General features: G+C 34.6%; 4 long non-coding RNA genes across 10 annotated transcripts; 1 reads left to right on the top strand and 3 right to left on the bottom strand.

The window, feature by feature from the left end:
* The first annotated feature begins 2,021 nt into the window (after nucleotides 1–2,021).
* Nucleotides 2,022–6,524, top strand: LOC147487604 (uncharacterized). 7 transcript variants are annotated; one of them, XR_015202955.1, is made up of 6 exons: nucleotides 2,022–2,223; nucleotides 2,326–2,397; nucleotides 3,072–3,129; nucleotides 4,608–4,659; nucleotides 5,777–5,862; nucleotides 6,310–6,524. It is a non-coding gene; the product is annotated as an uncharacterized LOC147487604 (long non-coding RNA). The 7 variants fall into 7 exon arrangements; XR_015202951.1 differs by having other exon boundaries at nucleotides 2,028–2,223; nucleotides 4,608–4,708; nucleotides 5,777–5,915; XR_015202949.1 differs by having other exon boundaries at nucleotides 2,033–2,223; nucleotides 4,608–4,708.
* A 782-nt stretch (nucleotides 6,525–7,306) lies between these two features.
* LOC147487603 (uncharacterized) lies at nucleotides 7,307–8,302 on the bottom strand. The gene is made up of 2 exons (XR_015203205.1): nucleotides 7,665–8,302; nucleotides 7,307–7,536 (listed from the first exon to the last, which is right to left on the bottom strand). It is a non-coding gene; the product is annotated as an uncharacterized LOC147487603 (long non-coding RNA).
* A 3,517-nt stretch (nucleotides 8,303–11,819) lies between these two features.
* LOC147487602 (uncharacterized) lies at nucleotides 11,820–12,931 on the bottom strand. The gene is made up of 2 exons (XR_015202155.1): nucleotides 12,802–12,931; nucleotides 11,820–12,015 (listed from the first exon to the last, which is right to left on the bottom strand). It is a non-coding gene; the product is annotated as an uncharacterized LOC147487602 (long non-coding RNA).
* A 199-nt stretch (nucleotides 12,932–13,130) lies between these two features.
* Nucleotides 13,131–13,577, bottom strand: LOC147487601 (uncharacterized). Its single transcript, XR_015200736.1, has 3 exons — nucleotides 13,544–13,577; nucleotides 13,300–13,472; nucleotides 13,131–13,208 (listed from the first exon to the last, which is right to left on the bottom strand). It is a non-coding gene; the product is annotated as an uncharacterized LOC147487601 (long non-coding RNA).
* Between the last annotated feature and the right edge of the window lie 1,695 nt (nucleotides 13,578–15,272).

Here is a 15,272-nt window from a genome sequence, read left to right as displayed (position 1 = left end):
CCATTGGCACCCCTACAAATAATGAAGAAAATTAACAATTAACAATAATATCCGAAACCATTTCGAATATTAACAATTAACAAGTAACAATAATTTTGGATAGGATCGGATATTATCGGATGCAGATATGGTAGTATCCGAAACCATTTCGGACACAAAACATTATCCAAATTCGAATCTGATATCCAAAATTTTCGGATAATATCCAATTTTTCGGATTCGAATATTTGGATATCCACTTGCACCCTTAGTTTCATTGGGTCAAACTTGCCCAATTTCAATATACATGTTTTCACTCGAGTTTAAAACTCATTTATATTACAAAAAAATTACAAAGATCTACAAACTCAAAGTCCCACTACTTTGAAATTAGAATATAATAACCAGTCTATTAATAATCATTGATAAGTATGTCCAACAATTTAAAATACATATCCACAATCTAATAAACTGAAGTACATAGAGACTCATACTTGTATTTCAAAGTTACTACAGTTAAAATGCACAAGCTAGACACATTTTGGAATGAGTTTTCACTAATATCAATATGTTCTTTTTTGTACTCAAACCTTACTAAAATTATATTTAACATTGAAGAGCATAAAGACAAATAAGAGTTTGGAATAAGTTTTTACTAACGTCAACCTATTTTTCATTAGGTTAGTGCCTAGGTGCTCATTATTCTTCTTGGCGGCTAGGTTAAATGGGGAGTTGTGAGTTGTGAGATAGAAACAATTAGGTTTACAAGTTTTTATGATGATATAAAACAAGTTATTAGACGTACCCATACAGTAAGTGATAAATTACAAAGGACAATGTTATTTTAAGGTATTTGTTACTGTCGGACCCCAATTTGTGTTCGGCGGACTCCTAAAAAAAACGATTATTACAAGTGTGTCATTGGTTTCAAAAAATCCAAAAAAAAAAAACAATTATTACAAGTATGTCATTGATTCCCAAAAATTGAATTCGAAACCCCAAACTTAAACGACCGGGCTGGATCGTTTGGATTTAAGTCCCCAACGACTTGGCCACACCGTTTGGGACTTAGTCCAAACGACACGCCACACCGTTTGGACTTAGTCCAAACGACCCGACCATACCGGGTCAAGAGCCCAAAAAGCGAACTTTTTGAATTTTTTTCAAAGTTCAAATCCCAAACGACATGCCCACACCGTGCGGGATCGAGTCCAAAACGATGTGGCCATGTCGTTTTGGGATTTGACTTATAAAAAATGGCCACACCGTTTGACTTAGAAAAATCTCCAACGATATGGCCACACCGTTTGGACTAAGTCCTCAACGATATGGTCACACCGTTTGGACTTAGTTCAAAACGATGTGGCCATGTCATTTAAGGATTTGAACTTTGAAAAAAATTCAAAGTTACGTTTTTTGGGCTCTTGACCCGGTGTGTCGGTCGTTTGGACTAAGTCCCAAACGGTGTGGGCAAGTCGTTTGGGATTTAGTCGAAACGACCTGGCCTAGTCGCTTAAGTTTGGGGTTTCAATTCAATTTTTTGGGGACCAATGACATACTTGTAATAATTTTTTTTTTTAGATTTTTTAAAACCAATGGTATACTTGTAATAATTGTATTTTTTTTGGGAGTCCGCCCAACACAAATTGGGGTCCCGCAGTAATAGAATCCTATTTTAATTGAAAATATTTAACAATGAATTGGACAATATAGTATGTGCATTTATAGTGAATAGTGAAACTATCACTACTAAAAAAAGTAGGTTTTATATCGGTTACAAAAATTCCTTTGTATCAGTAATAAAACCGATATAAGATTTTTCATATCGGTTAATATTTGTTTATATTGGTAATAATTTTGACACATCGTTTACATTGTAACTGATATGTTTAGTGGTACTTTTTATATCACAAAGTTCTGACTAATCTAAATATAGTCCGTTACATGTAATATCGTTTCCTGTTTAGCGATATGAAAATATTTCGGTCAATTCCTAAAATTTGACAAACTGATATAAAGATTGGAATGATATTTGACTTCAGTCGAAAAAATAAGCGGGACAATTTTGAAGCAAAAATTGAACTGAAAAGTCGATGACTGTTCTCCCAACTCACAAACAGTCAAACACCAAAGAGAAAAAGACCCCCCAAGCCTATATAGCTTTGCAAGTTTGCTGGGTGATGAATCCCCCATTTTGATGTCTTCATCAATGTCCTAATTTCTCACATATGGGAGACGAATCAGGTAACCCTAAGCTTCTTCTTTCTCCTCTATGTATTTGTACGTTTTCTATATCGAGTTAAATTCTAGTCAAACTTTAACAAGTTAGGGTTTTTATTCTTTCAGATTCGTTGGTTTCTAGGTAAACCTTAGCAAATTGGTTGTTTTTTTCAAAGCAGCAGCTAAACTGAATTGAAGGTTTGTTTATTATTTTTCCATTTAGTTGATGTTTGATTGGGTGACTCAATATTGTAGGGAATTTGTTTGTTGAAATTCATCTGGGAACATATTATTCTTGTCCGTTTCTTTGTTTCTTTGAGTTTGGTTCATGACCTGATTTCGTTGGTGGTTGTATTGGTTCACTTTGCTTCCTTCGTTTTTCGACTCGGCGTTAAAAAGTTTCAATTGGGTTTAGTATGGCAAACAATTTTGCAACTGAATTCTCTATGTCTTTATTATTTGAAATTGGTACACGGTGGGTACAAGAGTTGTGAAGTTCTGAAAGTCTTGTAGTGTTTAGTTTAATATGGTTTTATGTGGTTTGCTTGTGTTTAATAAAATTGAATTTGAGCGGGCATAGAATCTGGTTCGAGATGTTAGTAGTTCAGTTTTGTTGTGGTTTATTGGCATGGGAACAAGTGATCTAGTTTGAGTTGGTTAGTACTCGATAGATTTCTTGTTGTCGCAATAAGTTGATTGTATCCTTTTCTTGGTGTCTAGCTGAGGTTTGCTAAGTTTTTGGAGCTCATGAAATTGTAATTGGGATGTAGTGGCATGTTAGTAGTGATGGTGGAGGGTTTTGTGCAAATTGCCTTTTTTTTTGTTGTTGATTTGATAGACTGATTTCTAATGATGTGCTGAATTTGGGTTAGGGGTTGATGCTAGGCTTTTGTGTGATGGAAAGACTGCGGGTATAATAACCGAACTCAGGTTTGATACTAACAGAAAAATATTTGTTTTGTTTTTTAACCTCAATTCCCTATAATTTCATTGTTTGTTCTGATTTTTATGAAATTGAAATGGGGGGTTCTTCTAGTTTAACAATTGGAACACTCCACATTTTTTTTGGTTGTGCGACTATGGTTAGATTATACAGCTTCTATATAAGGATTGTATGTGTTAAGAATTAAGGATTGGGAGTTGTGACTCGTGGGAATTACTGGAACAATAACTCGAGTAAAGCCAACTCAATATATGAGAAAAGGTTTTTGTGGTTGCACTTTTAAATTAGAAACATGGAAATAAATAAGGAGAAAAAAAATATGGTAATCTTGTTGAATTGGTTGGATCTCACAAAGACCTATAGATTCCATTTTTCAAGTAATGGTTTGCTATCAAAGCACATATGTTTTTTTGTTTTGTCAAAGATGTATCATGTATATAAATCAGCTTGGGTTGAGGTCAAGTGACCATGGCTGTTGCAGGATTAAAAACTGAAGAAAATAATATGGTTAAAAAAAAAAAAAAAAAAAAAAAAAAAAAAAAAAGATCCTACGTCATGATCTACCCTGTGCTAGTGTGTCGTGCTTTGATTGGATAAATCACATAAATAATGTAAAGTAGAAAACTTCGGGAAACTAAAGAAAACAAAGAACAAGTCAAATAGGGGAGGTTTGCTACTCCAAATAAGCATATTTTCTTTTCACCTTGAAATACATGAGTGTTTGTTAGTTTCTATTTTATAATATTAAAATGTGAAGTTAGAATTCCTGTAATCGGAAAAAGCTCCCAACGAACAATTGTGGTGGTTGTGAACTATCCACCAAGCTAAGATGGAGGCTTGGATGCTACTGTCAATGCCATTTTTTCATTGTACGTAGTTTGCCGGAGCGGTAGCAAACTGGTTATATGTAGCTTCTCTTTGCTAAGTCCTAAATCTGATTTCTAAGCCCTACTTCCCATTATTATGAAATTGCTTAGCCGCTTAGGAGGTTTATTTCCCTAGCCTGCACTTGTATTGTGTTCAGTGGTAGAAAAATTTTTGCTTAAAAAACTGTTTCCTTGATAATATGTTGCTTGAAAATGATTTTGAGACCTAGTTCTAAACAGGCTTTCTCTTAAACGGTTATATAGCATCTTGAGTAGCTTATATAGTGTCTTTCATAACTTATATAGTGTCGTCCGTTAAATAATTAATAAGCGTAAATTAAAAAGCTATTCAAGACACTATATAAGCTGCCTATGAATATGTAATGGATATGTCCATTTAAGAGAAATCATGTAATTCTAAAACATCTTGTAGCATACATTTTTTTTTATTAGGGAAGAGTACTTCAAGTGAAAATTGTTTAAATGATGATGGTTTATCTCTTTCAACAGGGAGAAGTCTTACTATAGTATGTTTTGGCCTAGTTTATTGGAGTTTCTCTCCAAATATTATATTTACTGATTGAGAATGGCATTTGTAGGTCAATTCATTCTTCCAGTTAAATTAACAATAAACGATCAAGAAAGAAGAAAGTAGGTTCAAAATTCTGAAATGGACCTCTTAGTCTTTGGTAGTCAAATGGTATTGTTATTGTTTTTTTATTATCTCAAAGTTAGTTTAGAATTTACATTAATATATTTTGTTTCCCTGTTAATAACACCGGCCTGCACTTATAATGTGTTCAGTGGTAGGAAACTTTTTGCTTAAAAAAATTGTTTCCTTGATAATGTGTTGGTTGAAAATGATTTTGAGATCTAGTTCTAAACAGGCTTTCCCTTAAACGGTTATATAGCGTCTTGAGTAGCTTATATAATGTCTTTCACAACTTATATAGTGTCGTCCGTTAAACAGTTAATAAGCATAAATTAAAAAGATGTTCAAGACACTATATAAGCTACCCACGAACATATAACGGACATGTCCGTTTAAGAGAAACGCATGTAGTTCTAAAACATCTTGTAGTATACATTTTTTTATTAGGGAAGAGTACTTCAAGTGAAAATTGTTTAAATGATGATGGCTTATCTCTTTCAACATACACTTGCTAAACTTAAAGAGGAAGAGGGTTTTCTGCTTCTTGTGATAAATTCCAAACAAATGGTGTTTGAGAATTTTAGTAAGATGTAAGTGATCCTCTGCTGGATGTGATAAGCTAACTTTCTAAAGGCAAAACTAGGTTTGTTTTCATGTCATCATGTTATTGATTTTTTGATGTTTAGCCTTTGTATTTCTTCTTTATTGTTTTGTTGTTAGTTGATAATTTAGGCCATGAGCTTTGCATTGTTTAGCATTGACTTGTTCAGTTCACAATCTATTGGGTTTTTTTTTTCTTCTTAATTTATTCGTTCCAGAATGAGACCTAGTTCTAAACAAGCTTTCTCTTAAACGATTATATAGCGTCTTGAGTAGCTTATATAATGTCTTTCACAAGTCACAACTTATATAGTGTCGTAAATTAAACAATTAATAAACATAAATTAAAAAGTTGTTCAAGACACTATATAAGCTACCCACGAATATGTAATGGACATGTCTGTTTAAGAGAAAGCATGTAGTTCTAAAACATCTTGTAGTATACGTTTTTTTTATTAGGGAAGAGTACTTCAAGTGAAAATTGTTTAAATGATGATGGTTTATCTCTTTTTACAGACACTTGCTGAACTTAAAGAGGAAGATGGTTTTCTTATTCTTGTGATAAATTCCAAACAAATGGTGTTTGGGAATTTTAGTAAGATGTAAGTGATCCTCTGTTGGATGTGATAAGCTAGCTTCCTAAAGGCAAAACTAGGTTTGTTTTCATGTCATCATGTTATTGATTTTTTGATGTTTAGCTTTTGTATTTCTTTCTTTATTGTTTTTTTGTTAGTTGATAATTTAGGCCACGAGCTTTGCATTGTTTAGCATTAACTTGTTCAGTTCATAATTTATGAGGGATTTTTTTTTCTTCTTAATTTATTCGTTCAAGAATGAAACCGAGTTTTAACTTTCAAAAGTTCATTTTAAACTTTTGACTATGGGCAGAATATTGTTTTCCTTACTCTAAAAGGTTGGGAACTTAATTGTGGCAATGGTGTTTGTGCATCTATGTCCTTAAGTTTGACTTGGTAAAAATACTTTAACATGTATTGTTTAACTTTTTATTTTATTTTATTTAATTATGTGTTGTTTATTTGTTGTACCAGATTAGCTGATCGATTGTGGCAGATGAATAAAGAAAACTTGGATAGATGTTCAAATCGGGAGATTGTAAAATCTAGTTTTGCTGAATGTCTATATTTAATTGATTGCAGTGAAGGTTATGTGATATGATGAATTGTCAAAGACTAATTGTTTGGATGCTTCAAGTACGTTTATACTCGATGATAATGGTTAATGAAGTATAGTTTGTTATGATTCATATATTGCTAGTTGATATGGTGTTTTTATTGTTATCTATATAAAATTCATTGAATAGAATTTTCCAAATTAAAAAGATTGTAATGATTTTTAAAATGTGCTTGCTATCTAGGTATGAAAGCTTTAACAAAGTGACAAACGATAACGAATTTGTTACTGAAATCCAATCTAAGTACAATAGTTACAGAGAAAGGGGTAGTCTTTGTGACACCCTTGCACGGATGCATGTTAGTTGAAGTTGTACCTAATTGCAAGTTTTCATGTGATAATGAAGAATTAGTATAAAGGGTATGAGAATCTAAAGGCGCATGGAGAAAGTCACCTCTATCTCGTCACCACTTTGATTATCCTCTTGCGTCGAATTTCATACGAACATGTGCATGAAGAAAGTCACCTCTATCCCGCTGTCACCACTTTGATTATCATCTTGCATCGAATTTCATACGAACCCATTTGTGTAATCATACATAACACAATAGACAATTGTTTAATCTTGGGAAGGGCTAAACCTGATGCCAATGCCAATGCCAATGTTGTTTTTTGAAAGCTTATATAATGTCGTAGAACTCTTATACTATCATCGAAAGAGTAAAACTATTTAAAAAAAAAAAAATCCTTATATGACGTTGTGGTCGTAGAAAGCTTACATAATATCATCGAAAGAGCAAATACATTATTTTTTGAAAGCTTATATAATTTCGTGGAAAACTTATTTAGTATCTCCATAAACACAAAGATACAATTTTTTTGAAAGCTCATAGTTTCTCCGAAAGCAACAAACAATTAAAAGAAGTTATACATGACCAAGTACATTGTCATATCATCCACCAAATCCAATCTACAGAATACTACGTAGTAAACTCAGATTTCACACTTTACATTCTATCAAGATTATTTTGTACAAAACATTACATTCTTAGTTAACAGAGACACTAAGCACCCATTTCCGTAGTGAGAGAACGGAATTGTTGTCTTCTCAAGGCCTGAGCAAAGATAATTGAATAAGTATTTACCTGCAAGATGTGAAGGAGTGGAAATCTTTAATATGTTGGCAAATAGAGAATGTGGTAATAAACTAAGAAAATCCAAAAGAAGGGATTACAAAATAACTTGTACACCAAAGGCGAATGCAAACCCATACCTTAAAGAGAAAGCCATCAACTAATTGAAACAGAGACATCAAATGGATGGGAATAACATGCGACAAAGATGAAACAATACTCATCAACTATGAAAGCTCGAACAAAGTGACAAACGACAATGAAGTTGTTATTGAAATCCAATCCATGTAATAGTTATAAAGAAAGGAGTATATATAGTCTTTGTGAAACGGATGCAAGCTAGTTGAAGTTGTACCTAATTGTAAGTTTTCATGTGATAATGAAGAATTAGTATAAAAAGTAAAATATAGTTATAGAAAAGAATATCAATATGAGAATCTTAAGACGCATGAAGAAAAGCCAGGAAAAGTCACCTCTATGGCTCTATCTTATCACCACTTTGATTATTATACTGATTAGTTATATATTGTCATCAATAAAAGAGGTCAATGGAACATAAAAAGAGAATATTGTAGTGCGGGACAGGATGGTTTGCCGCGCTTTTGTATTTTAAAAGTTTAGAGCAGGGAATAAACTAATAGAGTACAAAAGCAATTGTAGGTATGCAATATCCGAAAAAATTAAATCAACAAAGCTAATAATTGTCATTGAAGATAGTAAAAGCAAATACAAATGTGTCAATTTCATGAGTGATGACTATAGAGCCAAAGAGAAACTACTCAAGTATATTAGGTTCTACATACAACATGGAAAAAAGTAATAGGAAACGAATCTACGGCTGAAAATAACAAAATAATAGTTCTAGAAATGAAGAAGCTAGGCGGCTGAAAGTTTAGCCTATCCTCTCACGGAAAACATGTGCTTACTTTTGTTTTCGATGGATCCCCAGTATGGATTCTTATGAATCAGTAATTGCAATATACATGGTGATGTATACGAAGGCGGAAGCAATTTTGAATCAATAACACTAATGAATAAAATTGATAAACACCCAAAAACTAGGGTTTCAAAGGGAAAACGAATTTTCTTAATTCAATCTCTTGATTAAACAATCCAAAAACAACCAACCTAACAATGAAGGCCTAGATGCCTTTATATAAGAAAACAACTACTAAACCTAATTGGAAACGAAATAGGAAACTATCTTAAATCCTATTCCTAATTGAATTAGGAAACCAAATAAAATAGAAACTACTAATTATTAATTAATATATGCTCATGCATCATACTCCCCCGCTTGAAAGAACTCATCCTTGAGATTAAGAAGAAGAAAAGAGAGAACGTTGTGGCAGACCTTGAACAGTAGATGTAGGAGGAAGTGGAGGCAATACAACCTGTTGGCCCTGAAAAATGAAAGAATAGGTGCTGGCAGCGCCATTATAAGTTGTCTCTGTCATATTTCCATGGTCGGCCCAATAATAGATGGCAAACAGTAGTCATAGGAATCACAGTCAAACTTCATATATATAAAGGGAGCCAATGGAGAAAGGAACCAAGCAACGACGAGTAACCTCAATTGAACTACTCTTGCTCAAACCTTGTATATTGTATGGTTCTGGAAGCGGTTCAGTCTTCAATTGTAGCTTATCAACCATTTCTTGTGAGACAAGATTATCACTAAGACCACTATCAATAATTACATTGCAAAGTTTGCCTCCTGCAATACAACAAGCTTCAAAAATGGCAAAACGACGTCATGAAAGTTTATCAGTAGAAGATGTAACCAAGGATCGATGGATCATCAAAGCAGGAACACCAGAATCAGGAGGTGTAACAACCACAGACTGAGTCATACAATGCTGCGATTGTGTAGCACCCATCTCACAATGATCATCATGGACTAATGCCACTCTCTTTAACTGTGGACAATCACTTTTCTTATGTCCAACTTTGCCGCACTCAAAACATGTAGCCTCAAAAGTGCTTCTGGGAACAGAAACTAGATGTGGTGTAGCTATAGAAACAGAAGATTTACGCAATTCTTTAGCCTCAAGAGCATATTTGATAGCGTCAGACATATCAAAAATATCTTTAAATGCCAAACTTTTTGTATTGATTCGGCTTCTGTTCCATAGTCTCAGATAAATCAGCCCTGGTGGCCAATAAAAGAAACACCTCGATATACTCAGTCACACTCTTAAGCTTTTGTTTTAAATTTTGGAGGCGCATAAATAAATCCCTCTCATAATCATGAGGAATAAATTCTCTTTGTAGCTCTCGACGCATCTTATCCCAAGTGGTAATTTTATTGTAACCCAATTTAGCACGAGTCAATTGAAGTTCATCCCACCAAACAAGTGCATAGCCCGTTAATTTAGTCGCAACTAATTTAACACACTTAGGGTACTCCAAAATTTTATAATAAAAAACCTTTTCAATCTTATTTAACCAGTCAACAAAAGCATCAGCCTGTAATTTTCCATCAAATTCAGGCACATCCAATTTAATATCACCCATCTGATTCTTCTCTAAAATGCGCAATAAACGATTAATTTCAAAAGTACTTGCGGTGTGCTGAAAATTTCGATGCCTTGGATTTCTCCGATTTCTCCCATTGCGACGAGGTGGTGATGGACTAGATGAGAAGTTTGAAGGATCAGGTGGATCAAAATCAGGAGCAATGCGGTTAGGCTGTCGTTGATTTCTTCATGGAGAACTTGGTGGTAAAGTTCGTTGACCACGGGCTATGGGAGCACCCTGGTGGCGTCTAAAATTCTGGTGCGCGTGACCATTAGGATTGGGCCTAAAAGCATGTTGTTCTCAGCCTTGGGCCTGGTCTGCATGAGCCCACGGTTGAAAATTAGGTGCTATACATAAGTAGAACATGGTCCTGGTCCAGTGCTAGGAGCATATTGGCCTTGGTCGATCAGTAGAAGCCCAATGTGAGGTTTCAATGTCATGAGCAGAAATAGAAGGAAGAGTTCTTCTTCTCCGACGAACTGGTTGTTGAAGATGAGCTGCCAGGGGTGCAAAAACTTGATTTGTGGGGTAAGCATGCTGATTTTCTAGGCGACCTCCTTGATTTCATTGATGGTGGTGGTTGCCAACTTGAGTTGGAGGAACCAGGTGCGGAACTTGGCTGTGATGATTTCTTCTATCATCTCCTTGGTTGTGGTGGGGAGTTTGAATTCCACGAATTGGAGAAGGTGGGTTTGATATGCTATGATTGTGGGGGTCTGCAGCAGCCACCCATTGAGCAATACGATGTTCAGTATCGCTGAAAACTATTGGTGAATGTGGTCTAGAAGGTGCGTGGCTACATTGGCGAGGTGCTGGAGGGTCGCGTACATCGACATCGAACCGGAAATATGCAAACTGTGATCACTAAGGGCATCATCTTCTTCCCTTGGCACGAGTTGCGCTTCAACAGTTGCGGTACGATGATAATTAGGTACGAGTTTCGACAACATCTCCTTAATCTCTCGCAATTCCATCTTGCTACCTTGTAGTTCTTCTTCTACATGGTTTAGTCGTGTATTTACTGCTGGTGGTCATCCACGTCCTCTTTGTTGAGTGTCCATGACGAGCAAACCAAGAAAAACCTAAAAATATGATACCAATTTAATATATACGAAGGCGGAAGCAACTTCGAATCAATAACACCAATGAATAAAATTGATAAACACCCAAAAACTAGGGTTTCAAAGGGAAAACGAATTTCCTTAATTCCATCTCTTGATTAAACAATCAAAAAACAACCAACCTAACAATGAAGGCCTAGATGTCTTTATATAAGAAAACAACTACTAAATCTAATTCACTACACCATAACAGGCTATTTGCAACGGCAAAAAACCGTTGCGAATAATTTTCGCAACGCTTTTTAAGCGTTGCAAATAGGGCGTCGGTAAAGTGTTGGAAATATTTGCAACGGTTAAAAAGCGTTGCAAACCAAATTTTCCAACGGTTATTAACCGTTGCAGAGTGACAATTACTAACGGTTAAAAAGCGTTGCAAACCAAATTTTCCAACGGTTATTAACCGTTGCAGAGTGACTATTACTAACGGTTAAAAAGCGTTGCGTAGTTTGATTTGTAACGATTATTGATGATGCTTTAATATTTATTTTTTGCTTTGCAACGGTTTACAACCGTTACTAATGTGTTGATATTGTAAAAAAAATTATTTTTATTTTTTTCTTGCCCTAAACCTGCACCTCGTGGTTTCATATAGAAGCAAAGAAAATTACCAATACTTTTTCATACCATTTGATAAGTAAAATAAACACAAACAAACGCCTGAAAAAACATATTATATTCATTGAATCATATATATAACTTCAAAAGAGTTTTGAGGGTTACAAATTCAGATTTACTAAGAGTTACAAATTTCTATACGATTTTCCAAGCAATTCCGAATCTTCAAAATGCAATAACAAGCATTAGTGACGATGGCTTCACTCAATATAAATCCTAGTGCCGCTCCGCCCATCTAATTCCAAAAAAATCACAAAACAAATAATGAACTCAGAAAAACAATCATACTAATTAAATTCATGCAATTAATTAAATACTTGATATTAATTACTTGACCACTTCCCTCCCCAAAAATAGACCATTTGTTGTCTACTCCCATATCTCGACGACATAAACAATGATTACATAAAATCAGTGCATAAAAAGAAAACCAACGGTGCTTTTTACATTCAAACATAACTTCTCATAAGTCATATCTAGCCAAAAGAAAGACTTAACCATTGAATATCACCAAATAACCAACGGTGATTAGTATTTGAAGGAATAATTAGTGTTGATGCAAATGAAGAATAAACTTTTCTATAAATCACCATATTTATATTATATTTTGATACACGACTTTAAACTACCGATGTGGGACTATTTATCTCAACACACCCCCTCATGTGTGACGAGACTTGACCCTAAAACATGGACTTTTATTCTAATGTGTGACATGGAGCATTTAGCAAATATAGCCTGCTCTCATACCATACAAACTTTGGAGCAGCCAACTGAAAACCGATTGGAAATGAGTGGAAACGCCCCAGGATTTATACCAACTGTTTATCTCACAACAGTTTGAAATGGAAGTTCTAAAATTCTTGTCATATACAGCAAAACAGGACGTAACTTCCAATATTTCTTGAAGTATTCAAATGTATCGGGGCATAACTTATATAAGCAAAGCAAATAGACTCGTACTAAGAGAAATTTAACAAAGTAATTATAATAATGAAAAAAAAGGGTGAGAAAGAGAGACCTTGAACTAGCGGTCCGTTGTTCCGCAATAACTTTCCTCCTACTTCGACGCCAAAAAGTGTTGGCAATATTGGGTTCACTATGTGATAAACTGCTTCAGTGAAAAGAGATTAAGTTACGGTCTTGATAACATGTTTGTACAAGCAAAATGAAGAGCATAAATTGCCATCAAGAGGTTTAAAATAAAAGACTTGAATGACCAATAGCTTTTTGGTTTGCAACAAAGGGTCGTGTCATTTATATAAATTTCAGTAAGGTACTACGTCCATAAGCATTACCATGCAAATGATAAAACAACATAAATTTCTTACCCCGCCAGCATTTCGGCTCGAGTTTGTGTGAAAACTATTAATCAACATAGCGGTGGCTGTCCCATCAGTATGTAAGCTTGTAATCCATAACCATCACCTGTAACATAATAAAAACACACAAAGATGTAATAGTGACGATCAAATGTCATAGCATATGAAAGCATCACAAGATATATATATATATATACCTTACGAAGCGGAACAAGGCTAAACAAGCCAAGAAAACTAACAACAAACATGAACCCAATCATCCACCCTAACCCCGAATTCTTAACATCCTCAATCCGATTACCCGGATAACCAGGACCAATTAATTTATAAGCCTTGTCATCCATAGCAATCATATACGATCCAAATCCCCCTATAACACAAAAAAGCTCATCATCAACTACCAAACCATCAATATAACTAAATAAATGAAAGCTTACTTACCACTAAACGCTAACCCATAACAAGCAACAACACAAGTCTGAATAACGATTCTCTTTGTCCGGTAAAAGGCTTAACAGAAAAACCAAACTTGGATAAAAACTAGTCCATGACTTGACAAGAAAGAAACCAAGTAATCCAAAGAAGAACATTGAGTGAAGGTATAACACCAACAAGTGAGATTTAATTTATGTGTTATGACACAAAATAATGTTCCTAATAGTGCACTTGCTAGTAACCCTCGATTGTTATATGTTCTTTCCATGTTGGGATTTCAACGGCTGTGATGTTCTCGGATGATGGGACAAGTAACGGTTCGGATATTTCTTATTGGAACTTAAACCAAGAAAAAATGGTCCAGTCCAAACCATTGTCCCTAACTCAGAAACTCCCAGTAAGAACAATGTAAAACCATAGTGATCTCCTACTACGCACTACATACAAATGAAAATCGTAAGATTTAATGCACTTAACCGCTCGGACGATGGAGCAGAGTAAATGAGAGCGAGAATAATCACGCATATATGCTTGTACGAATCTGCACTTAACAAAGTGTCTTCTTGGTTGTCGAAAGTATATGGCCACGTTCCTTTAAAGATCAATTGCAGATCCCCGTGGTAGCTTGACGTCACCGTTAAATAGAGAAGTGAACCTATAATTAAAGCATCAAATTACAGATTAGTCAAACAAATTGAAGAAGAAAAATTAGGAAAGTTTGCGCCTCAATCAGAATGTATTTGCTCACTATCCCGTTAAGAAATACTTGAAATGCACTAGTAGATAGTAGAGAAGATGATCAATCAAGAAGAGAGATGCAAATGAAAGGCTGATTAGGATGTGACGCATTAGGACAGATCCGAGGGGCAATATACGAAAAGAACAAGGCAAGCCACCAACTCTAAGTCCAACAACACCGTGAGAAAACAAAAACTTCGAGAGACGAAATTAAGAAATAACCTTAACGATATATAGTTTAAGGGTAGGATACTAGAAAACTTGGACTTATATATGTAAGTAGGTTCCATTTAGAATTACATTTCATACAATCTACCTTAGATGATGAGCTAAGGGCTGAGTTTTTGTATAAGAAGAAATAAAATTACAGACAACTCTAATACTTTGAATGAGCATTCCAACTTAAAAAATTTCAAAATCTCTATCCTTGCCGAAAAAGTCGCGGAATTCACCAGTTCTGTCTTCATTGAATTTCTTTTGCCATTGGGCGATTCTCTGAATGAAAATGAATTTCTTCCATAACATTTTACTTTATTGGTTTTCGAACCGGCTTATCATCACCTATACCGCAAATAAGGCCACCAAAAGAATCTCCTTGAACGAAAAGTCTTGTAATGAAATTTGAAATAAAACGTAAATAGAACGACCCGATTGAATTTCTTCAATTGAAAGATTCCTAGAAATAAATGTGAGACTACATGAACCAAATGATGATTAGTTGTGATATATTCTAATCCGCGTAATATCTTACCGTAGGTGGTAGTGCCATGTACATGTGTTTTGTATGGAATCCAATCAACCATGACTCGCATGGGGTAAAAGAACCAATCAATCACTAATTACTTGTACAAATGAAAAATGAGAGATGAAGACACCTTTGCCACACAGAGAAAAGGAAGCAGTCCAAATAATTCTAGAGGTAAAGGACTAAAGGGTACTCCATCTATGTATACAAGCACATATTTTTCTTCTTTTTCTCTCTAGTTCTTATTGTGAT

Source organism: Coptis chinensis, chromosome 7 (assembly GCF_015680905.1).
Source record: "Coptis chinensis isolate HL-2020 chromosome 7, ASM1568090v1, whole genome shotgun sequence".
NCBI classification, from domain to species: domain Eukaryota; kingdom Viridiplantae; phylum Streptophyta; class Magnoliopsida; order Ranunculales; family Ranunculaceae; genus Coptis; species Coptis chinensis.
Note: the sequence above shows the minus strand (reverse complement) of the source record. Positions and strands in the feature narration are given on the sequence as shown.